At 38.5% G+C, this 15613-nt stretch overlaps 1 long non-coding RNA gene across 1 annotated transcript in view; it reads left to right on the top strand.

Moving 5' to 3' along the window:
* LOC123572338 (uncharacterized) overlaps positions 1–4077 on the top strand; it is a 56947-nt gene extending 52870 nt beyond the window's left edge. The window contains exon 2 of the long non-coding RNA XR_006696837.3: positions 963–4077. This is a non-coding gene — a long non-coding RNA (uncharacterized lncRNA). The remainder of the gene's footprint in view (positions 1–962) is intronic.
* The last annotated feature ends 11536 nt before the right edge of the window (positions 4078–15613 follow it).

Raw genomic sequence — 15613 nt, 5'->3', positions numbered from 1 at the left:
TAGGACAAAACAAACTTTAGGAGCATTTATGAACAGTAATGTCTCACTCTTAGTACACATTTGCCAACCGATCTCTGTTGTTTGCAAATGAATTAACTATGGCTTGAAAAATCATTAGAGCCATCTGCTTTGATGGTAAGAAAGAACTGCTATGATCATTTTTTTATAAGAGCAGAGACTAGGGACTATTTTAACATATTTTTAGCATAATTTACCCTAAATTTGACATGCTATCTAAAAAATTAACAGTATTGTTGATTGTTGTTGAGGCTCCTTGCAAATCTGTTTACTGAGAAACTGCTTTTCACATGTAGCCCTCTGTTCAGTTTTTTAGTGATATTGAACATGGAAAGTGTCCCTTTTTCCTACATCCAAATTACTCATTAGTTACCAAAATACTTGATTTTCCAATATTTTAATCCTTTAAGAACTGATGAAAGAAATAAAAATTCAGTTAACAAATTTCATTGTTTTGAAAGAGTCAGTGGAGTGACAATGAACTTTTGTTTATTTCCTTATTCAAATAATTTAGATGTGTGTTATTTTTAGTGCTACCAACATCTGAATAGCACCCTTTTTCATTTGCTAGAAAAGTATCTATCTTTATTTTCTTATGAATATTTGATTCAGGAACATGTTTGTAATGTGATGATTAGTAACTCCTTGCATTGGGCAGGTCTTAAAAAAGCAAGTGTATACAAATACACACACACACCTACACACCCAGTGTAAACCCATTATTGCATGTCTATTTCTCAAGGATGCATACATTTTTCAAAAGAAAGGAAAGAGGAGAAAAGAAAGGAGGAAGGGACAAGGGAAGAAAATAGAGAGAGCTCACTGATGTTTATTTTCTATGGAAATTTGCCAATAACCATGGAGTTTAAATACTATTGAATTCATAATGTTAAGACCTATTATTTACCCTTTGTTAAAAATCTATTTTTTCTTCTATCTTTTAGTATGGTGCTGTTAGAGAGATGACTGCAAAGGAGGACCTGTCCATTTACAATTGCACTTGGATTCAGTTGACATCCAATAACTACATATATGTTGAGCAAACAGATAGATGGATGGATGGATGACTGGATAGAAGATACATTAAACTTTATTCTGTCTAAACCTTAATTAAAAGGTACAGGAAAAATCTCGTTATGTGGTAAAAAGCAGTCCTCTTCAAATCATAAGTATCTTCTTATCTGGCTGTGCAGAAAGAAGGAGACAAATACATAGTTATAATCCATCAGATTAGTTGACTCAAACCTCTGAATCTATGGGATGAAAAACATGCTAAGAATATCTTCACCATAACTGCATACAGAATTGTATGTATCAATTGTATCCAAAAAGAGATAAGCAGGTACATTTCATAAAATTTATCATAATCTTAAATGTAAATAGCAAAACAGCAAATATACTCCCTTAAGACAGTGTATATAAAAGAATTTGTTCTTAAAAACTTACATTTGTGTATTCAAAAAGAAATCTCACAATCTAATAACTGGGTTTCTTTCTTTCTTTCTTTCTTTCTGTTTTTGTTTTTGTTTGTTTGTTTGCTTTTTACGTTATGGAGAAAAACAGCATTACATACGTGTAGAAGTTTAAGTCAGTGAGGCCAAGAGCTGGCCACAGCACAGGCTGGTAGTAAATGCCTGACATCTTCCTCTAGTTGGGCAAGCAATCTGAAAAACAGCAAGAGAGAGAGCCCAAGGTGGAAATGACTGTCTTTTAAAATCTAACCCTAGAAGTAGCACCCCAGCATGTCTGTGATGTTCAATAGAAAGAAGTCATTAGGTTCTTCCCGCACTCAAAGGAAGGGAACTAAACAAGGCAATAAATATCATGAGATGAAGATCACTGAGGACCATCCTAAAGGCTGCTTACCCTAGCTCCTTAAACCATAGTCAAACTTTTCTCCATTAATTCATTCCAAGGCATCCCTCTTCTCTGAATTTTAACAATTTTTCAGTTTAAACCTGAAATCAATTAACCTACCTATAAATAATCCGTTCTTTCCTCCTTCCCATGAATCTTACAGAAATGTCTCCTCTTCTCCCTACCATCTACCTTATAGGGTTATTGAAATATTAACTGTACAAGTGAGTATTTAACATTTGCTAGAAAACCTGTAATGTGTTGTAGCCCTCACTGTACCAACATTATCTGTTGTTCAGTGTTAATCCCCATACCTGAACTCTGAAACCTGTTTCCACAAGTTCTTGCACCATTAAACAATTTCCTGTCTACTTCAACGTCAGTTACAGATAATTTTAAGTCTCAACCATTTAATTTATCCATTTATTCACTTTAGTTTCAAATATTTCTTCTCATATTCTTCATCTTTTGCAACTATGGTCCTATATTAATAAATGAATTTCTTAAATAATAAACTGCCAGGTTCACTTTCTCACTTCTCAATAACCTCCCTGAACTCTAGTTCCACATCCCTACTGTGCTTCTCTGTAAATATTGGCAGGGATCTTCTGACTAAACCAATGGTTCTCCAAATGTGGTCCTTGCAGCATCAGAACCACCTGGGAATTTGTTAGAAATGCACATTCTGGGTCCCTATCATAGGCCTACTGAAAATCTAGGACTGAGGCTCAATCATCTGTTTTAACTAGCCCTGTTAGCTCATTCTGATGCCGGCTAAAATTGGAGAACTATTGTCTTCAACTACCATAAAAGAACTACTGTCCTAAACTAATGAAACACCCCCGGTCTTTATTTAACTTTGTGCAGCGTTTAAAACTGATTCCTTGAAAATTTCCTCACATAGTCTCCCAAACATCCTCTTTTATTTCCACCTCTCTGATAATTCATTCTTAGTATTCTTTTCAAACTTTTCTTGTCCTACCTGTTCTGAGAATGATAGACCCATTCTCCATTTTCTTCTTTTATCTCTATATATGTTTATCCTGGGAATTTTACCTGTTCCATTAATTTATATCTGAAGCTACTAATGCCCACCAAATTCATATCCCCTGCCCAGTCCACTTCTCTGGGTAATCATATTTTCAACATCCAAATCAAGATCACCAAATGGGTATCTTCTGTAAGTACAAAATCAACATGTCCAAACCAGAAATCATACTCCCCACAACAGCGCCCAAATATATTCCTCCTATTTCTTACCATGATAAAATGGAAGGTCATTTTTAAAGTCATCACATTCAGAAAACTGCCATTCACATCACAGTCTACGCTCTTCCCGTATCTTCATATAATCAATCAGGAATTGCTCCAGATTTTGTCTCCTACTTTATTGTTATTTCTGGAATGGTAGTTTTTCTCATTTTATCCTTAAAAGTAGTTATTAATCTTATGGTCATCTTTAGAGTAGGAAACTGAGACTAAATGGGGTCCAGCAACTTCCCCAAAATATACACAGCAACTAAGCATCTCAGCGAAGCTCTAAATCTAACTAAATGGTTCTTTACTATATTGCTTTAGGACACTTTTATACTCTTAAAAGTCATTAAGGACCTATACATGCTTTGGCTTATTTGGGTCATACTTGAGAATACCTGGAAATTCTAAAATTACATGTGTTGACTTAAATTTTATCATTAAACAAAACAGTAGCCCCATATTTTGCTAATAAGATTTTTAATGAAATATAACTAAATTTTCTAAAACAGAAATATTTAATGAGTACAGTGCTATTGTTTTAAATGTTTGTGAATCTCTTTAATGTCTGGCTTAATACAATCATATTCTCATATCTGCTTCTGCATTTAATCTGATATAATATGTTGTACTGGTTGAAATGAATAAAGAAAACCTAGCTTCATACTGTTATATAATTACAAATGGAAGAGTATCTTAATAACCTTTTCAGATGATTGTCAATATTCTCTGATAGCAGAGCAAAACTCAACATGCAGTAGCTTCTTAAAAATTTGTTACAATGCTGCATCAGAAATCATATCGAACTTTTGGGAATGTGTTACACTAACATTTATTTGTTTATCATGCTTTATAAATATATTTATTATCCACTCAAGCCTTTGTAACATCATTTATTGACCAGTTGGATCATACTAATTTGTTGAATTAAACAGATCTTTCAAATACTGACACAGTTCAGTATACATTTTAGAAATCACATTTACCAATATCACTTCCAATCTTATCAGAAAAGACTTTAAGTACCAAAAAGTGGTGGATACAAGTATTACAAAATATTATTATCTCTTGAACATTTATATTTTATTATTGACAAATACCTGCCAATTATTTTCCCTGAAGTTACAAACTCACTTCCTCAATTTTCAAGAAAATCTGTCTACTACCCAAGTGTAAATAGTCATAATTTTTGTCTGTTAGCTATTCTTTTAAGTAAAACCAGTTTCCTAAAATAATAATAATAATGTGCATAATAATAATGCAACTGAAACAATCGTACTAGTGCATTTACTTGGAATAACTATCCTATCTTGATATTTAGTAGATGTTCTTTATGAGTACTTCTTGTTTCTTCACAAACACTATTAAATAGGCATGAACTCAAAGATTCAGATTTCATAAAAAATTTGTATGTCTTTTCCCCCTCTCTGTGAATGAATGGTGGTAAAACACAATGGCTGCCAGTAAGTTTGGTGCCATTGCCTTTATTTGTGTTAAGGCACCAGGAAAGTTATCCACTATTGCTTTTGCAACATGAATGCAAATTTTAACACAGAGGAAATAAGCAGATACCTTTCTAGTACTGAAACAGGTAACTTTCTGGTAGTATTAATCAAACATTTTCAACTTTGCAAACTTCCTAGAAGGATCTTCAGGACCACTTGGTCACCTTAAGGACTCCATTATCTCTCTGTCTGTCTCTCTCTCTCTTTTTTTTTTTTTTTTTTTTTTTTGGTAGACGGAGTCTCTCCCTGTCACCCAGGTTGGAGTGCAGAGGCACGAACTTGGCTCACTGCAACGTCTGCCTCCCAGGTTCAAGCAATTCTCCTGCCTCAGCCTCCCAAGTGTCTGGGATTAGGCATGAGGCACCGCGCCAGGTCAGGACTCCTTTTTTTTTTTTTTTTTTTTTTTGAGGTGGAGTCTCGCTCTGCCGCCCAGGCTGGAGTGCAGTGGCGCGATCTCGGCTCGCTGCAAGCTCCGCCTCCCGGGTTTACGTCATTCTCCTGCCTCAGCCTCCCCAGTAGCTGGGACTACAGATGCCGCCACCACGCCCGGCTAATTTTTTGTATTTTTAGTAGAGACGGGGTTTCACCGTGTCAGCCAGGATGTTCTCCATCTCCTGACCTCGTGATCCGCCCGCCTCGGCCTCCCAAAGTGCTGGGATTACAGGCGTGAGCCACCGTGCCCGGCCAGGACTCCATTCTTAAAGCTATTCCATGCTTTTTAAATAACACTTTCCTTCCAGAACTTATGCTCCTAACTTTATAATTTACACTATATTATTCTACCACTATTTGGAAAGTTATTATCATGGTAACCCGATAATACAGTTATTTTCAGGTTCATGGTCTCTGATGTTAAAACGCCGAGGTTTGAATATGACTGAGCTACCTGTTGGCTATGCAACTCTAGGCAATAAATCTTAACAGTATTTATTATTCCAGATAAAGAAATTACAGGTAAGTTAATTAATTTGAATTTAAATCCAAGTTTGTCTGCTGATGCCTATATTTAAAATCTTAAGTTCTTTATGCGACATTGAGAACATACACTTCCCCCACCCTAAGTTACTTGTCTCTACTTTTGCTCTCTGCCTTCCTCTGATCTAACTCTACTCCCACATGGCCACTCCCTAGAAGCACCAGTAGTAAATTGCGTGTAGTGTTGACATTTACAAACTTATCAGACAATGCATTTTACATCTGCTTGACCTATGCATACCCTTTTGGTGGTCTCTCTGTCTCCAATACTAATCTCAGTACTAGAGCCCTTCTTATTTTTGTGAGAGCATTAGTGCATTTTATTCCACTTAAATGTCTGTATAACTGGTTTCTCTTTCTCAGGTGCAGTCATGTTTTACAGTGGAATGAGTGAGATAATAATAATTTTTATAACTTTCAAAGATTTCAACACACAGTGTAGGTTTAATTTAAAAGATATTAAAGAAGGAGATTTATAGGAAAGTGCTCCCATAAATATGTTGACTTTCAAAGGAAATTATGAGAAATTTTCTTACAAAGGGCTGGAAATTTTCACTTATTTAGATATCAATAAGTAGTCTTAAGTGAAATCTGGCTACATTAATGTATTTAAAGCTGGCAAAGATTAAACCAAATTGCCATATATAAAGAAAATGTGTGCAGCTATAGAAGGGATAAGGAGATAGAAGGAGGTCTTAATTGAATGACTAAACCGGTCTAGAAATGATAACAATACTATAACTAATAACGGAAGTACGTCATGTCAAAAATATTTGCTTTGGATGAGGGAATGTACAGTCATGATCTTCTCATCACATTTTTCTTTTTCCTCAAATTTTCTACATTGAAAATGTCACAAATATTTGATTTGAAAGATAAGAAAAACAACACAGTTGCCCAGTTAATTGCAACTTTAGAAGCTTTTTGAAGTCATTGGTTTTAAGAAATACCATATAAATTATCTTAAGCACCAGAACAGAACATTGGTTTTAGATAATGAGGAAACTGTGTTATTATTGATGGGGTTCCAGACACGATACCCCAAACATGATACCTCAGCATTTGAGAAAACAGCAGAAGCAGAAAGGCCACTCTCACCTTCTCCCACACTTGTCCCCTGATGCAAGCCATGAAAGAATTATCTGGCTGAATGCGGTGGCCTGTAATCCCAGCACTTTGGGAGGCCGAGGTGGGCTGATCGCCTGAGGTCAGGATTCAAGACCAGCATGGCCAACATGGTGAAAAACCATCTCTACTAAAAATACAAAATTAGTCTGGTGTGGTGGTGCACACCTGTAATCCCAGCTACTCAGGAGGCTGAGGCAGGAGAATCATTTGAACCCGAGAGGCGGAGGTTGCAGTGAGCCAAGATCATGCCATTGCACTCCAGCCTGGGCAAAAAGAGTGAAACTTCATCTCAAAAAAGTAATTATTATTATCTAACCTTCCTCTGAGTGGATCATAAGATCCTCATTCCAGAGATGCCCTCTTTATTCCCAGAGAAAAGTAGTATCTTTATCTCTGAGGACACAGAGACATGAAGAAGAATCTGAAGCAAAAGATCTTGCGAAGTTCCCCTACTTTATTACCATTAGATCATACTTTGTTCATTTATACTTCTAAGCAACTATTCACGCTTCATCAAACCTCGCATAAAAATATATAGGTTTCCCTGTTTCCTTGGGTCTTCATTTACAAAGGCTCCCATGCCATGTAAAACTTACGTTAAATAAATTCACATGCTTTTTTCACATGAACCTAGCAATGGGTGAAAAAGAAATTACTTTTTTATCCCTTGCAGTTTCTGGCACCCAGTAAATGTCTTCTCCTTAATACCATCCTTATTCTGCAGTAGATAAAGGTGAAAGTTAGTAAAGAGATAACAGAGATCCAGAGAGGTTACCTGTTTAATTATAGGACTGAAAATAAAAACCATTTTATGAAAAACCAAAGGCAGGAAAGAATGTTCATTGACATTTAATATTGACTCTTGCCACGCTAAAATACACATGTATACACACACAAACACATGCACTTTCACACACCTCTAATATTCATCAAGATACTCAACCAGGGCCCTGAGTTTCACTACCATACCTTGTCTCTATAATAATTGCACCTGATCTCTATAACATCTACTGCAGAGAGTTCTTGTATGCAAGATGATCTATGGAGTGTGGGTAGAAAAATTTAATATGTGTATTTACACCTGTATTTTTCTCATTAATAAAAAAGGATTAATAGTAGTATCTGTTCCATATGGTTGTTTCAAAGGGTATTTAAGTTACTTCACAAAAACATTTAAAATAGTTTGGAAGAAAGTTCCTTGATCAATAAATGGTAGCAATTATTGTTATTACTATTATTATTGCTGTTGTTCACTTTTTAATTAGACACAGGTTGAGTTTTGCCTGTATTTACGACTGTAACAGCAGTGATAACTACAGAAATACACATATCTTGGGTATGCACATTCAAAAATGTTTAGATGCGTTTCATAATTGACATGCAGAAAAAAAATAGCCAAATTAAATCTTACCTCAACCCACTGTGTGCTTAAATTTAGCCAAGGTGACATGCTCTTTCTATATCTTTGTGGAGTGTTTCCAGCCTGAATTCTCTTCTACCTTCTCTTTTCAGCTGAGTACTTCCTTCAATCCTCAATATAACCATCTGTGGATCTCCGTGATCCGGCAATCTCCGTCTCTTCCATTTCTTCCCTGTTCTCACAGGAATTATAAATATTTGTTTTATAGTACTTTCCCCATTGTCTTTTAATTGATTATAAATTTGTTTACAGTATTTGATTATAAAATACCTGAGGATAGAAACTGTGTCTTAGTGAACTTCATTTCTCTGATGACTAACACAAAGCTAACAATTGTTTACAGGAGAAATATTGAATGATCTCCCTTTCTATCTTGACATAGAAATTGATTAATTTCTTTCCCTGTAGGATGGTACAGGAAAAAACAAAATTGTATGTATACGATTTATAAACATGGATTTCTTGTTCTTGAGTTATTAAAATCTGGCCAGAGATTGATTCCATAATGGCATCTCCCAGGAGGCGACAACTTTAGTTTTCCTTCACTTCTATCTGACTTTAATGTTTGACCAAGATGTTCAAACTCTTAACCCAGAGAAGATACCTAAGGAAGCCACATGATGTAGGAAAAAGTGACATATTTTAGTTTCATATAAAACTCCACTTTTTATGTCAGCTGTGCACTTAGGAACAGAGATTTTGAGAAATATAAATAATTCTTTCTCTTCTTTGACTTTATCAGTAAACTTAAAACTATAAAGTTTAACTCACAGTTTGCACTTTTATTTCTTTTGAGAACATAAAATCACAGACATCTTATTTGATTAATTTTCTTATACAGGGTAGATATCACTACTGACAACCTCTATCAACCCCTCCTTCTAAAATGAGACTTGTGACTTGTGTTTTTAAATTTTTTTAACTGTTAGATAATTATATCATTTCTTTAAAACATAGTAAGCTCCTTGATGACAGACTCAATCTCTCCCTTTTCCCAGAGTGCTTAATCAATATTTGTTTCTTGAATTCAATAGAACTGAGTGGTAAGATTTCCCTCCAATTTTGGTTATTTTCTAATGTGAGAGTCTGGATGATCTACTCCCTCATATACACAGTGCATGTGCCCTGGCGTGACTCGGCAGGCTCTGATCATCAGCCAATTTTCAGCAGCAAACCCATATTTTTTTTTATTCTCAGAAATTATAAAAATAACAATCCTGCCATCACTTCATGAATTCATAAAGTGACTTTAGTCTCTTGCTTTCTAATTCCTTTCATTTCTCCTTTACATGCCTGCCAATAGCCTGGGCCTTTGCTGGCCTTACATATTTAATCAGAGTAACCAATGCTGAGGATTTTTACAGGGAATTAAGTTTGATTTGTTTTGAAACATTTATTTATTCCATATGGCACTTAAGTGACTGAATTATTTTTGGTGTTGGAATGAGGTTGCATAAACTAGATTCAAATTTAAAACAGACACACACACACACGCACACAGCTAAAGCCCAGGAGTAGTTCTGTAGGAAACATCCACTGTAAAAGGAAAATGGATGTACAACTGAGGGATCGGATTAGGAGATTTGGCAAAATCACAAAGATAATTTTGCTAACACTGAGGTCAGCAACATAAAGTTCCACAATTTAGGCCAATACTGGGTTGCACACTATAGTGACATTGTGAATTTCCTCCCTGGAAGCACCATGTAACTGCCATGCTGTTGTGTCCTGGATTTAGCTGACTTTGGCAGGACACGCCCTCTCTTATCTCTGGGGGATGATGGGAAAGGGCTAAGCGGCCTCATCCAGTAAACTGCTTTTGCTTTCACAGGTTCAGGATGGTCAGGGATACAGGCCTAAGCCCTACATTGTCCACAGTGATTAGTAGTTGGTTCAGAGGCAGGGATATGAATGACCTAATTTTGTCTAATCAGTAAAGCCTAATACTTTTATTCAGCAGTTGAATAAAGATAAAAAGCTCTATTATTCCAGATCTTGTGGTTAGAGATAGGCACCCTGACACCACTGCAGCCATTTTCTTACTATGACAAAACAAGCAAACTACAACAGCAAAAGAAAAGAAAAGAAAAGAAGAGACGGAAGGAAGGAAGGGAGGGAGAAATGCCTGAAAAAATTAGAGAATACAGAGCACAAGCCTGATCTTCAAATACTGCCTAAAGTCCACTAACCAAATATTAGCTTTATTGTTTAAGCTGACGTGAGATATGTTTTTGTGGTGGTTGTGGTGGTGGTTTTTGTTTGGTTGTGGGATTTTCTTGCATTTCGACTAGAAACAAATCCTGATACATAAGCAGAGATGCAGAAAAATAAATCTATAATTATAAAATCCTTATGGTGGGGTTCTTCTGCTGGGCCCATTAGAACACAGTATGTTATTTCACACACTCTCTTATTGAAGTAAAATTACCCTTCAGCCCCTAACCACGCTCAGCAGGAGAGACTGTGCTGGGAAGACCACCGTTTCTAACGTATGTTACAAAGTTGATGCTAACAAGCATTTTAAACAAGTTAAGTGCATCACTGCTATTTCCCCTTCTCATGGTTGGAGGTGTGAGTCATGCTTCCTGTTAAGCCCAGAGACAGTGCCTCTGTTTGAGGTTTTATTATTTGGTAACAAAATGGAAAGCACACTGCTGCTGTGTCAGTGAGCTGGAAGCAATCAACATTTACTAGGCTTACACACATGAGAAATGCAAATAGGTTTCATTTGCTGGGATATGGGTTGGTGGCTTGACTCAAACATTTCATACCCCCAGGAAAAAGGAAGTTAAACCACAGGATTAATCCTTGACTAAATCTTGAGGCATTTTGAACCACAAATTAGCAAATTAAAACCAAAATGTATTCTGCCATTCCAAAACCAAAGAGCTAAGCTCTTACTTCAGAGGCTGGCAAACTCCACCATGTTGGCGCATTTCACTTGACTCTTACCTACCTACTGGTTTACTTTTACTGGCTTACTGCCAGCCTCTCCAAGGCAGAACCACGAAACCATGTCTCTCAGCTGTGGAATCAGAGACTGGGTGTTAATTAGGCTTCAGAGGGCACCAGGAGCTTCCAGTGATACGTAATTGCTGAATTTCTGGGGATAATTACAGGGGTCCTTGGGCTGTCTGGGGGAAAAAAAAATAAGTCTGAAAACTCACAACGTACATGGTTACTGTAAGAATCATTACTTACAAAGTTAGAGATAGTTGTATTCCAACAGGCATGATAATGCAGAAGTGGTAAAGAAGAGGTAGCATCTATGCCATTCAAGATATAAAGTTCTCAGCCAATAGTAGTTGACAGCAATGATGCTTTTACTTTAAGAAAGCAAGAGAAGTAACAGTTCCTTGAACTCATAAACGCCTGATTTTATTCCACAGAGATTTTACCAGGACAGTCAGAATCTTTTAAGGAAACTGCAGTTATTTGTGAGCATTATTAAGTTGAAATTATTAACATGAAAAAAAAAATCCAGACAGCAGAGATTGCTTATAGTCTGTTTTAAAAAATGAATTATTTGGAAATATGGGATGGAGAAGTAGGTGATTAATATTGAGAACCTGTAACTTACAAGTTACTTCACAAAGTAACTTTAATTCTCACATTTAAAAAAGTCAAAATTGCTAAATCAGAATTTCAAAGATAAAGGATGTTAATCTATATTTCCACAGAGATTTTGTGGTATTCTAATGAATGTTTTGAGGTGTTGAAAGCAAGATGTATTCATACCTTTCATTAACTTATTCAGTAAATATTTAATGAGTGCTGATACAGTTGCAAAATATATAAAGCTATTGGGCTACAAAATTGAATAAAATAAAATCGAAGTTTCTATCTTCTTGAAGCTCATCACCTAACAGAAAAAGAAAGCATGGAACTGGGAGCCCCTTTTTAGTATGTGAGATGCAAATTGTGTGCCCCAGTTATCAGGTCTGGAATTTGATTTTATCCTGCTTAAAACTAATAAGTTTGCCTGTTTCTGCTTCATAGATACTGGCAGGAGACAGGAGACTCCTGGTTTCGAGACAAAGAACTTCATTAATCATGCATGGCACAGCAAGCAGCATGAGCATCAACATGTTTGAGTCGATTTCTCTTGCTGCCCCCTCCCAAGTCCATGGGGGTGGTGCAGAATGCCCGGATAGATGCACAGTGGATTTTGTTACAGGGGAGGAATACTGCGCCTAGGAGATCTACAATTTTCATAGTAAGCAGTAAGCAAGCCTGCTGCTTGTCATGAAGACATTACCTAATCCCCTGAAGATGCTGTCTGTAAACACAGCCTTGGGAAATGGTTCCCTTAAAGAGCAGTCAGTGCCTTCCATTCATGGCATACTGGCAAGACATGCAGGAGGAGTCCAAGAGGTCTATGAAGGACATTCCCACAACATCAGTCAGGATCCAGAGTGCGATGCTAGAAATATGTTTTGACTGAAGCAAGACGTCCAGTATTTCTCCTTTCAATATTTTTTCCATCTGCTTTCAATCCATCCAGGTATCTTCAGGTTCTTATACGGAGATTCCCTTCTCGGGCAAGGGAAAAATCCATTTTGCAATGGACATATTTCAGGGTGCTAGCTATGAAATGGGGTGCTGATTGCTGAGTAGAAAATACAGAAGACACAGTGTGAGAGGTGACAACATGCTAGCAGCCCTTGCTCTCGGGGCCTCCTTGGTCTTGGCATCCACTCTGGCCGTGCTTGCAGAGCCCTTCAGCCCACCACTGCACTGAGGGAGCCCCTCTCTGGGCTGGCCGAGGCCGGAGCCGGCTGCCTCTGCTTGCAGGGAGGTGTGAAGGGAGAGACACGGGCGGGAACCAGGGCTGCGCACCGTGCTTGTGGGACAGCGTGAGTTCCCGGTGTGCATGGGCTCGGCGGGCCGCACTCAGAGTGGAGGCCCAGCACCCCCGGCCCCGGGCAGTGAGGGGCTTAGCATGGGGGCCAGCAGCTGTGGAGGTTGTGCTAGGTCCCCCAGCAGTGAGGGCCCACCACCTGCAGTGCTAGAATTCTCGCGGACCTCAGCTGCCTCCCCATGGGGCAGGGCTTGGGATCTGCACCCTGCCATGCCCAAGCCTCCCCCATGCTGTGGGCTCCTGCTCAGCAGAGCCTCCCGAAGGAGCACCATCTCCTGCCCCACAGCACCTGGTCCCATCCACTGCCCAAGGGCTGAGGAGTGCAGGCAAATGGTGCTGGACTGGTGGGCAACTCCGCCTGCTGCCAGTGCCGGATCCAGCAGGTGAAGCCAGCTGTGCTCCTGAGGCTAGTGGGGACTTGAATCTTTGTGTCTAGCTAAGGGATTGTAAATACACCAATCAGCACTCTGTGTCTAGCTCAAGGTTTGTAAACACACCAATCAGCACCCTGTGTCTAGCTCAGGGTTTGTAAATACACCAATCAGTACTTTGTATCTAGCTAATCTAGTGGGGACTTGGAGAACTTTTCTGTGGAACACTCTGTGTCTAGCTAAAGGATTGTAAAGGCACCAATCAGCGCTCTTTGTCTAGCTCAGATATTGTAAACACACCAATCAGCACTCTGTGAAAATGGACCAATCAGCTCTCTGTAAAATGGACCAATTCGCTCTCTGCAAAATGGACCAATCAGCAGGATGTGGGTGGGGTCAGATAAGGGAATAGAGGCAGGCTGCCCAAGCTTCCAGCATACTGTGGAAGCTTTGTTCTTTCTCTCTTTATGATAAATATTGCTGCTGCTCACTCTTTGGGTCCACACCTCCTTTACAAGCTGTAACACAACGAAGGTCTGCAGCTTCACTCCTGAAGCCAGTGAGACCATGAACCCACCAGGAAGAACTAGCAACTCCAGACGTGCTGCCTTTAAGAGCTGAGAGCTGTAACACCATGAAGGGGTACCGCTTCACTCCTGAAGTCAGTGAGACAACGAACTCACCAGAAGAAAGAAACTGTGGACACATCTGAAGGAACAGACTCCGGACACACCATCTTTAAGAACTGTGACACTCACCACGAGGGTCTGCAGTTTCATTCTTTAAGTCAGTGAGACCAAGAATCCACCAATTCCGGACACAAATGTTATCTATAGTACAAATCACAGTAGTGGAGTCTCTTCTGTACATTGAAGGCCAACACATGTTTAACCACTGTTGAGAGATTCCAGCCAAAGTGTCAGATGTTCTCAAGGTTAAATTGACTTTGATTGCCTTACCCAGCAGCAAATGTGGTAACAATCTGCTTAGAGAGAGGAGGTACAACGAGAAGTTGTGGGTTGGCTAGCGGCTGGGAAAGAACAAGCTGTAAATTCAACAGAACTAGTTACTTCAATAGGACTTCCTAGTTCTAAATTACGAAAGATTCGTGTAGCCATCAGAGTTCAGTTAATAAAAACAGAAGTTACCCCTTGCATTCTAAGTTCGAAGGATTACAGTAAAGGAAACTAAAGATTTAAACAATCATTGGGAAGGGTGGGGAGCTAAGGTCAGGAAAATTGGTACATTCAATCTCAAACTAAAGCACCAAAGGTGTGGTTCTCAAAAACTCTTCCAAAGGGTGGTGTAATTCTCAAGACTCTCTGGAATGTTCTCACTCATTTCAGCTGCTGTGGATTCGGGGTGTGCCCTCAAAATTCACATGTTGAAGCCTTAACCCCGCAATGTGATGGTTTTTAATGTGGGGCCTTTGGGAGATAATTAGGTTTAAATGAGATATGAGAGTGTGGCCCACATGATGGGATTAGTGTCCTTCTAAGACAACACAGCTTTCTGCCTCTCCTTCAAGTGAGGACAGAGTAAGAAGGCAGCCATCTGTAAGCCAGGAAGAGGGCCCTCTCCAGAGCTTGATCATGAAGGTAGCTTGATCTTGGACATCCTAGCTTCCAGAATTATGTGAAATAAATGGCTGTTGTTTAAGCCACCCAGTCTATGACATTTTGTTCTGACAGTCGGAGCAAACTAAGACAATCAGCCAAGCTGCAGGGCGAGTAACATCTGTCCATGTGTCTGGCTGCTTCTTCCTGAGAAGAATAACAGCCACTGCTCTTCACATTCTAAATTTCAGTCAAGTGTTTCATGTTGATAAACTCTAACCTGGTGCCTTACAGAAAAGGCAATTTTGAAAAATATAGTTCCAATCTTATTTCTGTGATAAAGAAAGCAATTATGATGCTGTGCTAATAGCAGATAATCCAGCCAAGCCAGATGATTAAACTAGCAAACAGATAATAATAAGTGCCACACGAGTATTACAAACTAAGTGATATGAGATTGATAATGAGATAAATGTTCTTCTGATTCGCCCACGATTTGGGATAAGCTGTGACATCGTAGAGCAGAGAACATAGTTCAAACTGTGACTGATACCACTCTCTAGGCCCTTTGCACAAGGAGGATGGCTCCTTTGATAAAGCTGAAGACTTTGGTGGAACCACAAAGATGGGAGAATCTTCCAAGTCACTCTCAGAAATATCAAGGGGAC

The sequence above is a fragment of the Macaca fascicularis genome, chromosome 3 (genome assembly GCF_037993035.2).
Source record: "Macaca fascicularis isolate 582-1 chromosome 3, T2T-MFA8v1.1".
Classification (NCBI taxonomy): Eukaryota; Metazoa; Chordata; class Mammalia; order Primates; family Cercopithecidae; genus Macaca; species Macaca fascicularis.
Note: the sequence above shows the minus strand (reverse complement) of the source record. Positions and strands in the feature narration are given on the sequence as shown.